General features: G+C 38.2%; 1 protein-coding gene across 3 annotated transcripts in view; it reads left to right on the forward strand.

Moving 5' to 3' along the window:
* Positions 1-20,208, forward strand: part of LOC124271360 (pleckstrin homology domain-containing family G member 5-like) — an 88,713-nt gene that overhangs the window by 54,956 nt on the left and 13,549 nt on the right. The gene's annotated exons all lie outside the window — the stretch shown is intronic.

The following is a 20,208-nucleotide window of genomic DNA, read 5'->3' on the forward strand; positions in this document are numbered from 1 at the left end:
TATGGGACATTACCTTGCCTTTGCGTGGCCAGGATGTTGCGGGTTTATTGTGCAATGAAATTATCATTGCCTAGACATTAAGTTACAATGCAATATAGCTAATATACTGGGGAAACTATTTTGAAAAAAACTGTCGTTTTAGATTCTGCTTTGAAATTGATATAAACATTTTCTGCAAGTGCAGTCTTGTAGGAGTGAAATTTCATTGCCGTTAATATATTTCAAGGAGAGCGATATCTTGTCGTGAAACGGGAGACTGCCTTCAAGAGGTCTGCAAACAATAACTTCCTGTCTGTAATTGTTGTTTTCGGTTTCTTTGGCCTTTCTCCCTCCACAGGGAGGATTGACATGGAAACCTTGTTCGAGTGTTGCTTCATGTTTGTCCAGAAAAATCGGGAAGCTTTTTACGCTTCAAGTTGATTTGTGTTCAAGATTCAACTTTTAGAAGAACTCTTTTCTTGTATAGCTGTTTCAAATACTCATTACTCTCAATACCAACAGTTAATGCTTTCATTGCCTTAGAGGGTTGGTGTATATACTAAAGGTTAATTTCATTAATTGTGTTCTGTTAACAGTTGATCAAACTTGATCATATCCTGTTACACGTACTATAGACTAACACTTAGTCTATAGTCTTAAAATATAATTTTGACTGTAACAAAATAAACCCATTTAAATTGAAAAGGAGCCCCAGGGATACCAGAGCTTCAGAGAAAAAATCTAGACTTACTTCATGTGGGGCTTTAGCATTGCAGGGTGGGCTAGGCTGTAGGAAAAATAATATGGTTCAGGGACTGTGAGACAGACTACCAGTATTACTGACTCCTTTGTTTACAATAAACTTCAAACTTTCAATCCTAGAAACTATAACCTATCTTTTTAGTTCTGCCGCCATTATCTCTGCCCACACTGGACATAGTAAGTTAGGGATATCCCAGAAAGTCTAAGGCCTCCAATCCTATATTTCCTATATATAGCATATAGTTTTAGTTCTACAACCGTTACCTCTCAATATACTGAACATGAAAATTTAGTAATCCTTAATATTTTGGGGGTTATTTCATGAAATTGTGTTTTCACTTATCATAACCAAAAATATACCCAAAATGTTCATGTTCCTTAGTTCTTTTGTTCAGTATGGAAGAATGTCGTCAGCCATGACTGTGGAATGTATGTATTTCATGAATCTAAAACCAGTCAGGGACATAACTGACTGACTGAGTTTATTTTATGAATCTAAAACCAGTCAGGGACATAAAGAGATGTGAAATGTAATGAAAGGTTTCATTGACTAAATGCCAAAGATTAAGCAAACGCATTCCCTTTCTTGCAATTGAAGTGACTGCTGTTGCAAAATGGATACTTGTTGAAGATGCAGCACTCCATCCATTGTATACAGGACAATGGTTGCTTGTACTTACCTCTATACTTACCTCACAATGTCAAGGTCAATTAATTACCTCAGATCTTTCCACTTTCACCTCACAGGGGGCATATCATAATCATATTGTGAAGTTTTTATATTCTGCAAAATAAATTTAAAAAATGATATTTTATAGATTGAATTTACTTGTTAATTCTTTTTTAATTTTTTAATATTAATTTGCAGGTGTATTTTTGCAAGAAACTGTCAGGTATAGTTTTTAAAGGATTTATATGATAAATTACATTGGAGATATTAACGAAAGCTTTATAAATTAATTAATATATTTTCAAATATTTGCATAATTTTATTTGGTGCCCTTAATTCCAGTCAGAAAATGTTGACTTTAACAAGTTTTGAAACAAGACTATGGAAATCATGATGATATTTTTGACTTGGCCCCTGTGCTTTGCTGTCAGTCCAATGTTTTGTTAGACCCTAGAAGAATGTCTGAAGTGTTAATGTATGCAGCAGAGGTGTTTGGGGGAATTTGCATGGGGAGGGTGTTGTTTAGGCCTATTGTCCCACCTACAGAGCGGTAATGGTTGGTGAGACAGTAAAAGAGGCTAATTGCTAGCAAACGCAACTCATATCAGTAATGTATTAAGATGCTGATAGGAATTTGAAATATCTTGATAAAGAGAAATCACCTGGTTGATGAAACATGTACACAGAAGAATTTCAGCAGAGATATGGAAAGCATGGGGAACGTTAAATCAAATTATAAACATTCCCTCATGAATAAAGATGAACTGATAAAATTTACACACAAAAAATAAAGATAAAAATTAAAGGAGAGACTCTTTTCTACATTTTCCGATTAGGGTGAATCACTTTGATAACAGTATATGTCAAATAATTAAATGGGATGTACATGATACTTAAAACAAAAGTGATTAATGATAATTTTTGTAAACTAGACATTGACTCTACATGCAAAGGTAAAGGGTGTTATGCCGTAGCCCGAGGGAGATTCACTATACGGGTAACCTGGCCTGTGTCCCAAGATTAGCATTATAAAGGGGAGTAGAGTATTTTGTGTTCGGAACTCACTGAGGCATTGCAATGCTGACTGGGTGTTAGTTTGGGTCTCAGTCAGTCAGTCGACTGGATCAGAGAGGTGGGCCAGGCCGGAGAACTAGGATCGGATTTATACAGAGCAGGATCTCTAGGGAGACAGGCGGTGTTCTAGACATGAACACTGTGGATTTTACCAACTATCTGGATTTATGTTTCTAAATGATACCTGGTACATCTGAAGTGGTTAAGCGGAGGTCGGTCCGCACAAGTGTCAATTCGGCGTATCGCCGTTCATGGCCGTTGAGCCCAGGGTTTTCCCGATCTCATCACAAGGTAAGAAAAAACAATTCTTGATTGAAGAAAACTACCCATATTGCATGATGTGTAGATTGCAGGGTGGTCAAAATCAATTTATAATATATACATACAAGCACAAAAAGGACAAAATTAATAACACTTTTGGATCAAAATATTATAACATACCTACTAATGTTAGTTAGTTGTCATTTTTGCAATACTATGAAGAAAACAAAGATTAACATAATAACAAAGTACATAAGGTAAAGGTTTTTCATGGATAGAGGTGTACCTTCACAGGAGCAGCTAATACAGCTGACAAAGTGAGACTGAACTCAGTTAATAACCAGTTCAGCCACATAGTCAAGCTGGACAATGAAGGATTTGAACAATATGTAATCACTAGACAATCAACAGGTAAGCTGGGGCCCAGCCACAATTTGAAGTTAGAACAGCTGTGCTGCACTCTGGTCCAGGTGTGCTTGAACAGGGGAATGAATACCTGTCTCAGATAACCAAAAAGGACCCCATACCACCATAACTTGAAAGATTTTATTACCACAATCTTCAGATGAGCAATCCCCACCGCTTTGTGTCTTACGTACAGGTAAAACTATATTTGTTGCGTAATCCCAGTAACAATCAAGGACCAAGACCATAACCCTGTCACACTCCCTTATCAGTATTTACAGTAGCATGTGCAGGTATATTTTATGGAACACAGTGTCCACAGTAAAATAGTTATTGTAAATGCTACAATAGTTAGAGAATGGGTAGAGCCAAAAGGATCTGTTATCATTACATGCATTCAGTTTGGGTCCTCAGTGACAAGATATTTGATATTTCTTTCCTCATTGAGATCCTTGTTTTCTGTTATTCCTCTTCTCATATTACATAGGTGTTCTTGAAACTTTCCTGTACATACCATGATATAATCCAGTGACAGACTGTACAGGTTTTTATAATCAGCTGCTTTGTTGGATGTTTTCGATATGTCAGTGTAGTTGAGGGGAAATGTAGAAAAACTATATTGATTGAAAACTGAAAGTTCTTTTGTTTATTGATTTATGCCACATTAGGAGGGTTTCTTGTAATGAAATATGTACAATACACCTTTAATTTAGTTGAGAACTATGAGGATTTAAAATAACCAGTCACATGTATAAGTATACTCTATTTCTAATTTATATACCAGGATGTAATTTATATCTTTTATATAATTTATATTTACATGTCTCAAAATGATTTGCATTTCATATATGAACACAATGAATGTATAACAAATTTGATAAATTAAAGATATCATAGTGTTCAAGTATCCCGTAAGCTTTTATAATATATATACTCAACAAAAACATTAAGGACCACCCCAATATTCAATATTTAAGTATTATATAGATCATAATATAAACTATTAAATAATTTAATATTGAAAATTGGGGTGGTCCTTATTTTGTTTTTGAGTATATATTGCATATAGTTTGTGTGATAAATATAGCTGTGGAAATAGATGCAACAGTCGCAGTTTTGTAGTCACCTGATTTTTCAATGGATATTCGTACACAGATGGAGTCACCATATGTTGAACAACTGTATATTGATGTATGCATGGGTCTGAGATAGGTTTACGACCATGTGTCACCTGGTTGCATACCTTTGAGATTAAATGTGCTGTCTGGACACTCTGACATACAATATAAGATTTATGCCCTGGTTTCATATTTGATTTATCTGACATACTATTGTGTCAGTAATGATTCATCATGTGTTGCAAATTGGTAAACAGTGTGTGGTATCTGTTACTGCTTAATTCAGGCAGGTTAGACACCTACTATAAAATACCTATTGCTGTGTTTGTATAGGTTATGTGTGTCAACAGTTTTTGACAGGGGATTGTACACTGTGCTAAATTGAGACTAATTCAAGTTTATGCTACCCTAACTGTCTTTGATGAGTACTCATCAATTTGGTTGTAAGATTACTAAAAGATGAGAAGGATTCCATTTTGTTTGGTGATTTGGGGTACAGTTTTCAAATCGCTGTGTCAGCTTAATTTGGGAGAAATGCCTTAAGTAAGACAGGTGATATTTTTGAATTCCATGAGTTGTCAAACCAAGAAACATAATCAGTGTTTTCTGAGATTCAGACCCACAATTACTGGTTTCTTGCTTTCTTTGGTAGAATAGGTCTTCAGCAACTCCTGCTTGCCACAAAATGCGACTATGCTTGTCGTAAGAGGCGCCTAACAGGATTGGGTGGTCAGGCTCGCTCACTTGGTTGACACATGTCATCGGTTCCAAATTGCGCAGATCGATGCTCATGCTGTTGATCACTGGATTGTCTGGTCCAGACTCGACTATTTACAGACCGCGGCCTTATAGCTGGAATATTGCTGAGTGCAGCGTAATTCTAAACTCACTCACTCACTCTTGCTTTCTTTAAGGAATGTTGCAAAAGAAATTGAAATGGTATGTTTGATCGGAAATTAGGTACTTTTTTTTTTAAGCAATATTTTGCTTACATTTTAGTGAAACAATACATCGATACATTTATTATTTAATTTGGTGTAATTTCAAAGACAATCCAATCGTAATAGTTGGCTGGGTTAATCAATTTGTGATTAATATAAGTTTTGGGGGATTAGTATTTGAAAGGCCTGAATTGCAAGTAAGGAATCCCCTGGGAACTCCGGACAGGGTTATAATCCTGGTATATACACCTAGCTACCCAACACCTCATAAAACTGATTTGTTGTGGTCCGGAGTCTGCAGTGATGCTCTTGTCATGCATCTGTCAATCTCAGTCACATTGTTCCCAGCAGTGTCAGAAAAGTGTGAACACATCGATACTTTGGTAGAGCAGAGCGTGCTTAGCTGTTTCAGGGACACCTGGTGTCTCACAGATAGATTCTCAAGTGCAGATTTCTATGGATTTGTTGGTTTATGTTTAATTAGTGTCTTGACTAATTATTAATCAAACTACGTTTGACTACACATTTTAGACACATGTTTTTCCAATGTTTTTTACTTGTTTCATTTAAGGATCTTGATTATCATAGTGCAACAATAGAAGCAAAATATTTTTATGATTTTGGTTAAAACGGTGTTTAACCCCACATTCAAGATTACAGGACTGCTTGTGATATGCATGCTTGTGTGTGTGCATGTGCATGCGCTAGTCTTGACTGATGGTTGGCCCAATGAAATATCAAGTCACGGTTTAACAGGGTTATTTGCCCGACAGAAAAAAACACTGGACTCGGTCATCGGGCAATGGGTTATTTCCACCCCTGTATTCATCCTTCATTTATCCCTTGAATACACAGTGCGAGACAGGAAAACAACAAGTACCTTCTTTTAGTGTCTTATGGTATATACTGCCCATAATCAAACCACCGACCTCGAACTCTCTGAATAGATGTTGTATGGGAATAATGTGTGAAGACCTTCATGATTTGGACATTATATTGCTAAAAGGTTTGCAAAACTCCAGGCTTCTGTCATCAAAAAGTGTATTAATCTTCCTTTCTGAGGTTGATATCTGTAGGTTTGGTGAAAGAATTTATTAGTCATTCAACATAAATGAGACTGTCCCCAGAGAACAACCTTGCTGTACATACAAAATGTCCCAAGTTAAGGTGACACATTGTGAAGGGTCACGTTTCTGGGTGTTTTCGGCCACCGGACGACATTGTTTGGCCACCTGTGTACCCTTACATTGTGCTTGAGACGTAAGTGGGCGCATTCTTGATGGGTATGTGTGTCAGTGTGTACAAGCTAGCAATTACAGGCCCATCACAACCCTATGATACTCCCCAGGGCTGATAGCCAAAGGATGTAACTGTGTCCAGTCAGTACTTCGGTGACTAAACATAGTGATGTATCAATTATACTGACAGAGGCATGCTCGGAACAATGTGGTTGTTGGATGGACACAGCAACTTTTTATGTGGATGTGAGGAAATGTTTTGTGTGGTTTATGGGTGTTTTGTTCATCTTGGAAGGTGTTCAATCCTCGTGTTGACAGATACTGGTGATTTGGTGGAAGAACAATTTGTGTTTTGTTGATGAAATGGAAGGTGTTCAATCCTCTTGTTGTCAGATACTGGAGATTTTGTGAAAGAGCAATTGGTGTTTTATAAGAGCAACTGATGTTATGTTTGTAATGCAAGGTGTTCAGTCCTCAAGTTGACTTGTCTGGTGATTTTGTGTAAGAGCAACTGGTATTTTTTACATCTTGTTGTTCATCGCGTCCCAATTGTGTAGATCGATGCTCATGCTGTTGATCACTGGATTGTCTGGTCAAGACTCAATTATTTACAGACTGCTACCATATTGCTGTAATATTTCTGAGTGCTGCGTAAAACTAAACTCGCTCACTCAGAATGGAGAGGTAGCCCAGTGACTAATGATAAATCAAGTCACTTAAGCTTTGATTTCCAACAGTTAGTTTGGGTACATTTCGTCGCCCGAAAACCAGAGTGTACTAAGTCACAAAAAACTATTTTCAAGAAATTCATGAAGTTTAGGACAACAATATCATCTTCACTTTTCAATCGAATTCTTTCAAATTTTGCACATGCATGTGACATGTTAAACAGGATCAGAAAATATCAAATTATATGCTCAATCTATTGAAATAAATAAGAAATTCACGAAAAATGATTGGAGATAAAACACTTGACCAAAGAAAATCATGATTTTTCTCAAAACCAAAGTGTTCTAAGTGTCAAAAAACACAGCTAAAACTCAGCTTTATTATTATTATATCGATATTTGATTGTTATTGCCTTTTTACCAGGTTGTATATTTTTGTCTTTAAACCTGTTTTTCTTTCATAAGGACTATATTTAATTAGATAAAGCAGAAATAAGAACAGAGTTAAAATGTTCCATTTCCATGATGACAATCACTTCAAGACTCGATGCTCATGCTGTTGATCACTGTGGATTGCCCATTGGTCAAGACTCAACTTAGAATTTACAGACTGCTACCATATTGCATGTGATATTTCATGGAGATAGAACAAAGTTTCTGTTTGAAAAACCACTTTCAAAATGGGAGGTAGCCCACTGTAAAAGTTGCTGAAGTAATAGATTATGCTTAAAACCTACCCTGAGCATTGAACTCTAATTTATTTTAGAACACTCTGGTTTTCGGAACATTTTTCTTAACATTGCCACAAATTCTTTCTGTTTGGCAGATTGATTTTATCACAGAGTTGTCCACAACACATTCATATGAACCCTGGCAGTGCAGGGGTTAAAGTGTTGTACCTGTCCTCGATTATCTTCATCTCGGTTAACCCAGAACATGCCTGTGCCTGGTCAGTGAGGGTCCATCCCTGGCTGTTTATGGATAGTTGATAGCAATGGCCATCTGTTTATGGCTGATGGGTTATATTGATGATATCAGGCCAGGTAAACAATGTAAACAAGGTCAGAGGTCACCACATTGGCGTGAGGCATTGCTTCATATTTACAGGTGCTAAGTTGATGCTGTTCAGTTACTTTCTTATATTTCGGTGACATTTCATAAATTTTGAAAATAGTTAACAAATTAGAATCTAGAATTTGATAATTTGTTTCGGTGACATTTCATAAATTTTGAAATAGTTAACAAATTAGAATCTAAAATTTGATTATTTTTTTAATACAGTATATTTTAGCAACCTTTTGGTTAATATTTCTGTTAAATCTTTTGTTCCATGGTTTTTGGCAGAAATTGACCAAATTAACTGTACTATTTTTAACTTAGCTTATGACCTGTTAAAGCTGTAGAGCAACATGTATATATCAGCCAGTCTTATGATTAAAACAAATAAATTTCATAATCGTCATGATATTTGTCCGAGAACAGTGTTATAACTCTTATTGATTAATCTTTGTCTTCTACAACAGTAATAGATTTGATTTATGTTCATAAAGATGCTTGATGGATACAGGGTTCTCAATGACAGACATTGAAAACAAACCATTATCTCTTGTTCAGCTGTCAAAAGTCCCAGGAAATGCCAGTTATTGCTTTCATTTGTGTGAAAACAGAATCCTAATTGGTAACTAGCAATGCATACGGCAGACAGGTATTCTAACCTGTAGGCATTGTGCTGAATGAGGTAATACATGTAATATCAACCTATATTGCCCTGGGGGAGATGGGAACAATTAGCACCTATCTTCTCAACATCCTGCTCAATAGACACAAAAACCCTATGAGGGGGTTGGGGCTCTGTTTGGGTTCTTGTGAGGCCCTGTTTGGGTTGGGGGTGAAGTTTGATAAATGATCAATACAATGTTGTTCCTTTTCCTGCATTAGCTGTGGGTTGATTCACAAAACAAACAGGTGAATCAGAAATTGAATCTGGTGATGTCATTCCCAAAGGGAAGGGAGGGTCAGACTTTCTAAGTTACAGCTTGTTATTATCTAGCCGTTGACTTTCAGAAGTATTCTGCTTTGCACTGTTACATTCCACAGGACAAATGTGTCTGGTGGCGCATTGGGAAATAAATACACTTTTATCCTTGATTTTTAAAGCCAGATTTTCCAGTCTGACAAACATTTTATAAAGATGGAACTTTTTGATGGTTTGGCTGAAGCTTGTGTTCTTGGTAATGATCTTGAGACATTTATGCACAAAGTGAAGATCGGTTTGATGCTGTTTTCAACAGGTTTTCAGTTATTTCAGATTGTTTGATTTGTAATTAAGGAAGACATTGTCAATTTCTGTGATCAGATATTGTTTTATGCTGTTTTTAGCAATATGTCTACAATTCGTGAGACACCAGAAATTGACTTTACACATGGTATTCATGTTTCACATTGAACCCAAGTCTTCAGCAAACACTTCATGCCACATCCAGATAACTCTCAAGCTTGAGCATGTTTTCAGACAAAAGAGAATCAATGTCAGAAACCAGGCTTGCTGACTTGGTTGACACATGTTGTCGTGTCCCAGTTGCGTAGATCGATGCTCATACTGTTGATCACTGAATTGTTTGGTCCAAATTTTGTTACAGACCGCTATGATATATTCCGGAATATTGCTGAGTGTGACGTTCAAACAAACTATGTCAGAAACATTTAGGTCTGACATGGTAGTGGACAACAAAGTGTCGTTCTTAGGTTGAATCTTGGGATTCAAACCCAACACTAAATGCATTTCATCTCAGTTGGCCCAGGGGCAGTTGGGTAGCAAAGTGGTTTAAGCGTTCACTCGTAACGCTAAAGACCTGGTTTGATTCCCCACATGGGTACAACGTGTGAACCCCATTTCTGGTGACCCACACCATGATATTGCTGGAATATTGCTAAAAGCGGTGTAAAACCATACTCACTCACTCGGGCCACCTGTGTCACTGTGTTTTAAGTGACCATTTCATCTCATCAGTATATAACTGAACCTTAGAAAATGGCAGCACTTGTATCTCTACATCACTGCATATATTTAGTTATTCTTAAAAACCTGGTTAACCAGTTTTCGATTCTTCCCATTATTTGATCCAGTAACGTAATAAGATAAAACTCCCATTAGGGCAAGCCTGAGGAAAGATTGAGTAATTAAAGTGTAATTCAGTCACTCCCAGCTAAAATATAAATAGTGGGAGATATATTCATCGTCTGTGGCAAGCCCCTTGGCCTCTTCACCTGAAAAAGTTGTTATGTATATGTACTCACAAAGTTGAAATCTCCCGTAACGATGGGTGCATTATACTGCGTGTAATAACCAGGTACGGCTCAGTCAACAGCGGTTGGTGTGTCCCCATTCTCATTTTAAACTGTTTATGTTATATTATGAATTTGTACAGCAATCTGATGTAACTTTAAGCACTTCCTGTACATTGTTTGGGTTAAGAAAAAGTATATGCCAAGCTAGTATATTTTGAAACTGTTTTTGATTTAATATTGTTTTGTGGATGATGTTGGGTGGGGTGGAATGGGATGGTGGTCTTATGTTTGAGTGAGTGGGTATGGTTTAATGCCGCTTCTAGCAATATTCCAGCAAATTCACGGCAGGGGGACACCAGAATTATCTTCACACATTGTACCCATGTGGGGAATCAGATTCGGGTCTTTGAAGTGACAAGCGAATGCTTTAACCACTAGGCTACCCCACCGCCTCCTTATGTTTGAATCAGGTGGTCAGGCTCGCTGACCTGGTTGACACATGCCATATAGCCATATAGCCATATAGCTGGAATATTGCTGAGTGTGGCGTAAAACTATACTCGCTCACTCTTATGTTTGAAATGAGGTAAAGGATTGTTTGTTTTTATTATTAATGGTTACTTACATAAAGTGGGTCTGTGGGTTAGCCTAGTGGTTAAAGCGTTGGCTCGTCACGCCGAAGACCCTGGTTCGAATCCCCACATGGGTACAATGAGTGAAGCCCATTTCTGGTGTCCCTCGCCGTGATATTGCTGGAATATTGCTAAAAGCGGCCTAAGACCAAACTCAGTCAGTCAGACTTACATAAAGTGGAAGATGGGTAAATGAATCTACACATCCAGCCAGTGTTTTGGACTGTATCTGTGTAAGAATTTAGGAATGTGTCTGCAGGGGAATAAGAGCATCAGCTGTTTGGCTCTAGGCATTATCTGCAATATCTCCCAGCTGGTACGATATCCCCCATACTGCAGAGATGCCCTGCACATATACAACACTATAAGATTCTACCATAGATCACTGCTGGATAAATTACAAGGCTATAGACAGTTAATTTGTGACCCAGGGGCTGGTGAAGGTGTCACATCTCATTGTACATTGTTGCCTCCCCTTGCCATGCCAGGATATGGTGATTGTGACTTCTTATTGCAGATTTACCTAGGTTATGCACCCTCCTATTCTTTAATTAAGAAATCAAGCATAATATAATCAAATCTTGTTACCCAAGTGCTGCAATTTTGTTCTCAGAATGGTATGATTGATAAGGGACAGTCAGGCTGGTCAGGCTTGGTGACTGTTCTTACTGGGCCAGCACACTGATTTTATCTATTGTTGCTGATTGGATTTTTAGGTCCAGAGTTAAGTATTTACAGGTTTAAGTCTTTGAATAGCGTCGAAAAGTGATACACATAAATGGATGTCGACTTTTTTTATTATGAGGAACACAACGTTTTGGAGGAAGGAGGAACTAGAAAGGAGGTAACGTTTTCATTCACCTGATGAAGGAATAAGAACATACTCCGAAATGTTGTGTTCCTCATAATACAGAAGAAAACATCCTTAACTGTTTGTCATATAGCTGGAGCGTAGCTAACTGGGGTGTTAAACAACAGACAGATCCTTTCAATAAACTTGTGGGGGTATCTCTTTCTGTGTAACAACTCTCACAATGATGAATAACATTCCTTTCTGTCAACACTTGCTGAGTTCATGGGTTTGTCATGTAGGTAAACATCCACCTACATCACTAATGCTATAGTTTGGAGGGGCGGTGGGGTAGCCTAGTGGTTAAGCGTTCGCTCGTCACGCCAAGAACCCGGGTTGATTCCCCACATGGGTACAATGTGTGAAACCCATTTCTGTTGTCCCGTTCCGTGATATTGCTGGAATATTGCTAAAAGCGGCGTAAAACTAAACTCAATCACTCACTCACAGTATTTTGGACTGTAGTTTCTCCGTCCCTCAATTTCAAAATGCAGCACCAAATCGCCAGCATACAAAGTGGGTGATCTAACCCACTCAGCCAACCTGGCTTCCAGGGAAATTGAATTCTGACAACTGGTAATCTTGATCATGTAAGTTGTATACCTTTCTGTCTTGTGTAAATTGGCACGGCTCCCATGGCACCTTGTACTAAGAAAGGGTAATCCCAAACATAACATTTGTTACATTTGACCACTTTCTGACACGAAATGTGTGTTCAAACCAACGCCTGTGTGGCTTCCGTCTCACGTCAGGCTGATACGGTGATGTAACTGACATACTGGTCAATAAATACTTCCAGCTCACGTCACTCCGTAATCATTGAGAAAACATGGTGCATCGTGGGATACCTGTGACCTTTCTACAGGTCATATTACAAATCAGAGAGGGTGCGGTGGGGTAGCCTAGTGGTTAAACTGTTTGCTCATCACACTAAAGACCTGGGTTTGATTCCCATTGTGGGTACAATGTGTGAAGCCCATGTTTGGTGATCCTGCCATGATATTGCTGGAATATTGCTAAAAGTGGCGTAAATTTACATTCACTCATTCATTGACAAATCTGGAGCAGCTGGGGTCAAGAGAGTATATGAGGACATGTATCTATGAAAAATGACCTTTCTTTAAGAAAACAATTAAGGAACCTGGCTAGCTATTCTCGGAAAGCCCTACGAACTTCTTAAGCCCATTCTCAACACATTGGCTACGATCAAAGTTAAGAATTCTTAGGGCTACGAACGTTTCGAGAATAAGGGCCCTGATGCACAAATGTACGTTCATTAATACTGTCAGTGAACATCTGGCTTGGAATTGGTCTTCAGCATCACATCATTCTCATATGATCAGGTCGACTGATTTGATTGATACATGTGTAGATTTTGATGCTCATGATGTCAATCACTGGATTATCAGGTCCAGATTTAATTTTTAGATTGCCGTCATATTGATGGAATGCAGTATTCAACTAACAAAAATTTGGCAGAATATGTGACAGTTTTCCGAAACGAAATTACGTAAATACACATTGAGTCTTAGCGTCTTTCCACTCAAAATTATATTTCCTTCGACAGTTAGTCATGATCAGCGGCCAATCTGACTCATGAATGCCAGCCCTCCTGACAACAAGTAATGAGAGAAGCATGTCTTGATAAACAACATGTAGCATATATCATGGTCCGCTTCAGCTTTTTAAGCATGGATACAACATTAATTTGAACTGAGTATGTTAACCCGACATAGTGCTTCACAGAAAAGGTGTGGGGGTGTTATTCGTTTCGCTATGAGCTGTGACGCTGAAAAGGATAGTCGGATTATTAAAAAAGTCTGATCTTTTCGTGGCGGGTTGGTGTGTGGGATTGTGGTTGTTTACTTATCTGTACTCAGACATGGAACACACTGTATTTTATGGGTTTGGTTGAGCGAGATGTTGTTGTATAGTTTCCATAACAACACACTTAGTAACATGCTGGCATGCGATTAAAGATCATCGGCTATGAATGAAACAGAATTTGTTTTGGTGTATTGAGGAATGCGTTAGATCTTTGTGAAAGGTTTATGTGTGAGAAATATTATAACCATTTTGAAAATGGATTCTGATTTGTAGAATGCCATTGCTGAGGTTTGAATGTAAGGGAAATAGTTTTATTATTGAAATACTGAAATACATTTATCAGGAGGGTCCTGATGGGATATACTGTTTATCATAAAACTAAATAAATAACTAAAAGCTACTTAAATCCAGATCACTCACTTGCCTTGTTCACTAACAGACATTCACATGGAGATTCAACTTCAACTGATTACTATCTGCATGTAAGTAATATTCACTAAGCTGGAAAAATAATGATTATTACCGTATGTTACCGTACATAAGTTGACCCTTAAAATCAGTATGAAAATGGTATGTTTCGTACATAAGCTGACCCCCCGCAATGGGGTCCTAATCGTGGCCAACTCAGACCACAGACAACTGGCAGTTACCGATAATTATAACTTTGGTCCACATTATTCACATAAATCGCACCACGAAATGAAGTGTAGTTGACAGAAAATGGATACGTATGTATGTATCAACAGACTGGCATTCTTATTTCACCTCATTCCATGCACCTACAGCTTACGCGTACCATGTTCGCGAGGGTACGCTTTTCGCTCCAACCGCGATAGCCCCAATTTCACATAACTAAATGCTGAAAGTTGTGCTGACTTCTTGTAATCGCCATGTGACCTACCCCCTCAGGACCCTCTTTAAGGGGCACTCTGAAGCTATGGAGTCAGTGAACATAGGATAAAAGAGGAAATCGAAATCCACAAGTCAACCCTGTTGTCATTGTATTTTGTATTTGTTGAAACAGTTTTTTATAGCAGCTCACTAACAATGGGAGGCATCTTGAATAGCACGGAAGAGTCCTGTGACTGAACAACTTGAGAATTTATCTGCCTGCACTTCATACACGATGCCAAGTCATTAAAGGGGAGGTATGGTGGCCGTGCGGTTCATTTGTCACTCACCATGCCAAAAGCCTGTCTGATTCCTGATACCAACCTTTGGTGTCACCCGCTGTAATATTTCTGGAATAGTGCTCAAAATGGAGTAAAACCATTCTCAATGGCTCAAGTAATTTAATTGTGTTGAATATGAACTAAATTTCTTGCACAGTGCAATTAAAAAATGTTGATTTCATGTACGTATTTCTTTTTACCACTTTTTTGAGTGGCAATTTAGAAGTTGGTAAAGTACATTAATGAAAAATTTATAGATAACTAGGCAACAGTACAAGAATAACAAATGAAAATATATGAAGTTGCTGCCATAAATTTGTCAGGTTTGTTTTATCAACCAACTGAAGGGAATTAGTTGTCAGAAACCTGTAAACCCTAAAATAGAACGGTGTGCCCTTGTCCGGGTGGGGTCCAAGTGAATTGTGTGGGAATAATGGTCATTACTGGCTCACACAGTAGCTCAGTCTTGGGTGGACAATCATAGGGACAAAAGATTATTGGTGGAAAATTGTAGGGGGTAGGATCATTAGAATAACTCCATACAGACAGTCTGCTAAACCTCGGTGTCACATGCGAAGGTATTTGCTTGATGAGAATAGAAATGGACTAAAAATGTGTTTGTTAATCTACCAACAAGGTGGTGACACTGAAAATAAAACCTTGGTGAAGAATTTCAGTTTTAGCACTAAAAGAATGTTATTATTTGCGGGTTTTTTAACATAATGTAAAATATATATGTTAAATTTTGTTTTACACATGAGTGCACATATGCACACACACACACACACACACACACGTACACACGGTATATATTAGTATATATATATATTTATTTTTGTATTTTTTCGAACCACTCTGAAAGGGCTGACAAGGTATCCTTGGCATGGTTGTAGACAGGTAGACATGTTTTTAGACGATCTTTTCACCAGCTCTCGTTTGCAGCGATCTGTATTTGTACAGATGAGCTGGCAGTTGTCTGTCGGTGCAGTAATCAGAAACCTGGCAACGCAGATACTTTGTAATCACATTGACAGACAGTCATGTACATGTGTCTGTAGTGCAGGGGGTCTACTACAGGGGGAGGGGGGATGATATCTGTACGTAGTGTATAGGGCAGACACGTTCTGGGAGGGGTGAGGTTAAATTCTCTAGTTGAGAGGGTGCATCTTAGGGTCAAGCTGGGTGGTTCCTTTGATGTGGTGAAGGTTTTATCGTCATATTCAGGTTTATTGCACTTATATAGATAAATGTCCATGCATGTGTGTGCGTGTGTAGCCGTTTGTACTAGTCCTTAAATGGTGCCAGCCCAATGAAATACCATGCCACAATTTTACATGGATAGCCACATATTCTTAATTGCTGTAAAATATGATGGAAGACAGGTCACATTCACATTGTGGATCAATCTTTTATGCATGCATATTTATTTTACCATATGAAACAGATTTGTATGACCGACAAAAGAAGAAACCCCAAGGCCTCACACAAATGTTTGCTTTCAATCCTTCTCTTTTTAACCAAGTTATCAGTTTGTTACCAAACACTGATACTTATGTTTAACTGTTGTAGACAAGATCTGGCCAGTGCAGACAAAAGCCTTTCTCACCGCCCCACCCTGCAATAACATGACTGATAAATAGTGTTTTGATTCTCCTGTTTGACATACAGCCTCCATCAGAGAGTGTTCCGCTCTGAAGGCGTTGTCAGTCTCCCTGATGTATATACATACAGTGCTGTACATACAAACATTGACATGGAGACAGCCTTGCACTGGTCACTAAACTCGGGCAATAAATGCCAGTTATTGTATCCAGTGTTTTACAGACATGTTTCTGTTGTTGAACCATTTTGATGACGCCATGCTATTGTAGTTGCAGGTGATTCCGAGCCAGGATTTCAATGCTATCTGAGAGTTCATTTTAACACTTAAAACATTTGTTTGTTGTTTCACACACACTCAGCAATATCCCAGCTGTATGGCGCCGGTCTGTAAATAAAGGAATATGGACCAGACAATCCAGTGATCAACAGCATGAGCATCTATGCAATTGGGAACCGATGACATGTGTCAACCAAATCAGTGAATTTGATCATCCGTTCCCTTTAGTCACCTTTTACGACAAGCATGGGTTCCTTAAGACCAATTTTAATCCAGACCTTCATGGAAAACACTTAAAAGAACAATTATCGGTCCTAATGGAAGGGGCAGTAGGGTAGCCTAGTGGTTAAAGCGTTGGATCGTCACGCCGAAGGCCCGGGTTCGATTCCCCACATGGGTACAATGTGTGTCTCCCGCCATGATATTGCTGGAATATTGCTAAAAGTGGCATAAAACCATACTCCCTCACTCACTCCTAATGGAAAATTATAGAGAAATTACATATTCACCATTACATGCTTTACATCAGGGACTTCGATCATTGTGGATGTAGAATTAACCAGCCCTGTATTTCAGTAACTAGTTTACATTTATTGCAGTCAGTTATTTAACCATCATAATGGCAGCATTGCTGCAGTTGATCGTGAGTCAGGAATTCTGAACTGCATTTAAATACTGACACAGCTGTCATTATTATACAGATTCTACTTCCATAATCAACAGATTGTCCTGGTTTCTCCATTATATATTATTCATACTGGCACTTGTGCTGTTGAACTACAGCAATATTTAGAGCTGTGACCATATATCGTAGTATCGATAATCGTGATACTTTATCTGACAATACATATACAGATACTTTTTTTTGTATCGTGATGGGTACAATGTGTGAAGCCCATTTCTGGTGTCCCCCGCCATGATATTACTGGAATATTGCTAAAAGTGGCGTAAAACCAAACTTACTCACTACTCGTATCATGATATGTATTTTGACCTTAAAATTGTTAATTTTCACTAGAAATTTATGGTAATGTCAAAATTTACACTGTTACTTGCTATGAAAATATATTTTTTTAAAGGAAATAACTAAATATAGCATATTGTGATATGCATCGAATCGAATCGTATCGTTCCAAGATATAGCGATACGTATTGCATCATGAAATTTCTGTATCGTCACACCTCTAACAATATTCTCAGTGGTTACAATGTCAAGCGCTTCTCTTAAATAGAGATTGTAGGGCACCAACTGCTTACAGTTTTTGCTCATCACGCCAACGACAGATTAACTGTAGCCAAGAAAATCAGGCATCCTTTAACTTTTTTTGAGTTGTACAGATAGCAAACGCATGTGAAACTCAGAAAATCCAGGTGGTTGTCTGCTCAGTGAAATCTTCTGCATTAAGGGTAATGGATATAGGCCACCATGGATTAACTGGTAGATTTTCTACTACATCCCTCCCTACATAATTTGTCCTTGAGTAGCTACAAAGGAACCCAGTGGGAATGTGGGCTGGAGCGAGTGAGTGAGTTTAGTATTACGCTGCTCTCAGCAATATTCCAGCTATATGGCGGTCTGTAAATAATCGAGTCTGGACCAGACAATCCAGTGATCAACAGCAGGAGCATCGATCTTCGCAATTGGGATACAATGACATGTGTCAACCAAGTCATCGAGTCTGACCACCCGATCCCATTAGACACCTCTTACAACAAGCATGGGTTACTGAAGATCAATTCTAACCCGGATCTTCGCAGTTCGAATGTGGGTTAGAATAGGTACCGGTAGTAATCAGCCTATGCTGTTCACAGAGGTGACCTGATGGATCTTGATAAGGTTCTGTGACTTGGTTGATGGTGTCTTGTACATCAACGCCATAGTTGTTGCTCACTATGTCCATCTCTGGATTGTCTGGTCCGGCATGATGGTATACATGCCGCCATCGTATTGCTGAGCGAAATGTTAAACTTAATAATGAGCAAACAAATCTTACTGACAAAGAAGCTGATCTCTTCTTTCGTCCCTTATGTGAACACCTGGTGCTATCGCTACTTCAGAGCAATTCATAAACACATTCTTATGAAACGTTCAGAATCATAGAGAGGATTCTTTTATAGCTCGGTTTTCTTATCAATATAGAATGGATTTCTTCTACTTGATGACTGACTAACTGACTGAGTTTAGTTTTACGCCGCTTTTAGCAATATTCCAGCAACATCACGGCGGGTGACACCAGAAATGGGCTTCACACAATTCTACTTGATGAAATACGCCATATGCATTGTCCATTTCATGTCAGTTATCTAAAGCAGATCTATGTAACAGCAAACATATATGTATTTAGGTGTAGAGGGATTGTACATGCACGTCGTAGGGTTCAAGCAGTCCTTCATGGTTTATGTTGCTACTTTGCTGCGAGTCTGTTCGAGGGTTCTCAGTTTTATAAAGACCTCTCCATGCTATCAAATATTTGCGAGGCAGTCACATATCTCTTTACAAACCCATTACATGTATTTTGAATATTACAAAACAAGTTTTTATTCCACGTTTCTATATTTAATTTCTTAAGCTTTCATTTGCACTAACTTGAAAATGCATTAAGTCCCTATACTTGACATGTAAGACATGTTGTATTAAGGATTTCAATAGCAGAGCATGTGCCTGGGTCACCCCTATCTCCAATTCTTTGTGCCACCGTGGGAATATGGAGAAAACAGGTAGCATCTCAAACAAAAAGTTACTTCATGGTGTTTGAGACTCGGTGCACGTGATGAGGCGAGCAGGTATAGAAATGATGCAAATACATGATGCTGGGGTATGATGGGAAGGTCACATGATCTGTGATATACATCGGGTGGGATCGGTTGTCAGGGTTTTATATCATGGGTGACATATTTAATGGTGGCAGACGATCATGCTTGGTGATATCCGAGGTTTCAAGAGACAGAATACTTATGTATGTACGGATGGTTGTGTGGTGACATTGAGATGGGATATTCCTAATTTTCATGGTTTATCTCTTTTATATGTTGTTTTATTGACATTTAAGTGTTGTTTCATGCTGGTATGTAATGTCAGTGGTGAATGTACTGTGACTGTGTGATAAATCAATCTGCCAATCATAGTGTCCATTATGTTTCATAATTTGAAACAAATGATGTGATTGGTTGGATTGATGTACAGATGACCACCACTTGCAAATAAGATAAGAGACATTTTCACCATCATATTTTCTTGATACCCATCATTTGAAGTCCTTTTAAGATGCAAATTAAGATTGTTTTCTTCAAAATGGGAATATTCACGGGAGCCTCACACAACGTTACAGTAATGACTTTCACATGAAAGTGAGGTAAATGAGTTGATGTATTTTCTGTTAGGTAACGGATATCAAAATGCTATCAAATTCTTTCTTTTTGAAAATTAGTCATCCAGTTTATGAT

The sequence above is a fragment of the Haliotis rubra genome, unplaced genomic scaffold (genome assembly GCF_003918875.1).
Source record: "Haliotis rubra isolate DU_JTF1 unplaced genomic scaffold, ASM391887v1 Scf16, whole genome shotgun sequence".
NCBI lineage: Eukaryota > Metazoa > Mollusca > Gastropoda > Lepetellida > Haliotidae > Haliotis > Haliotis rubra.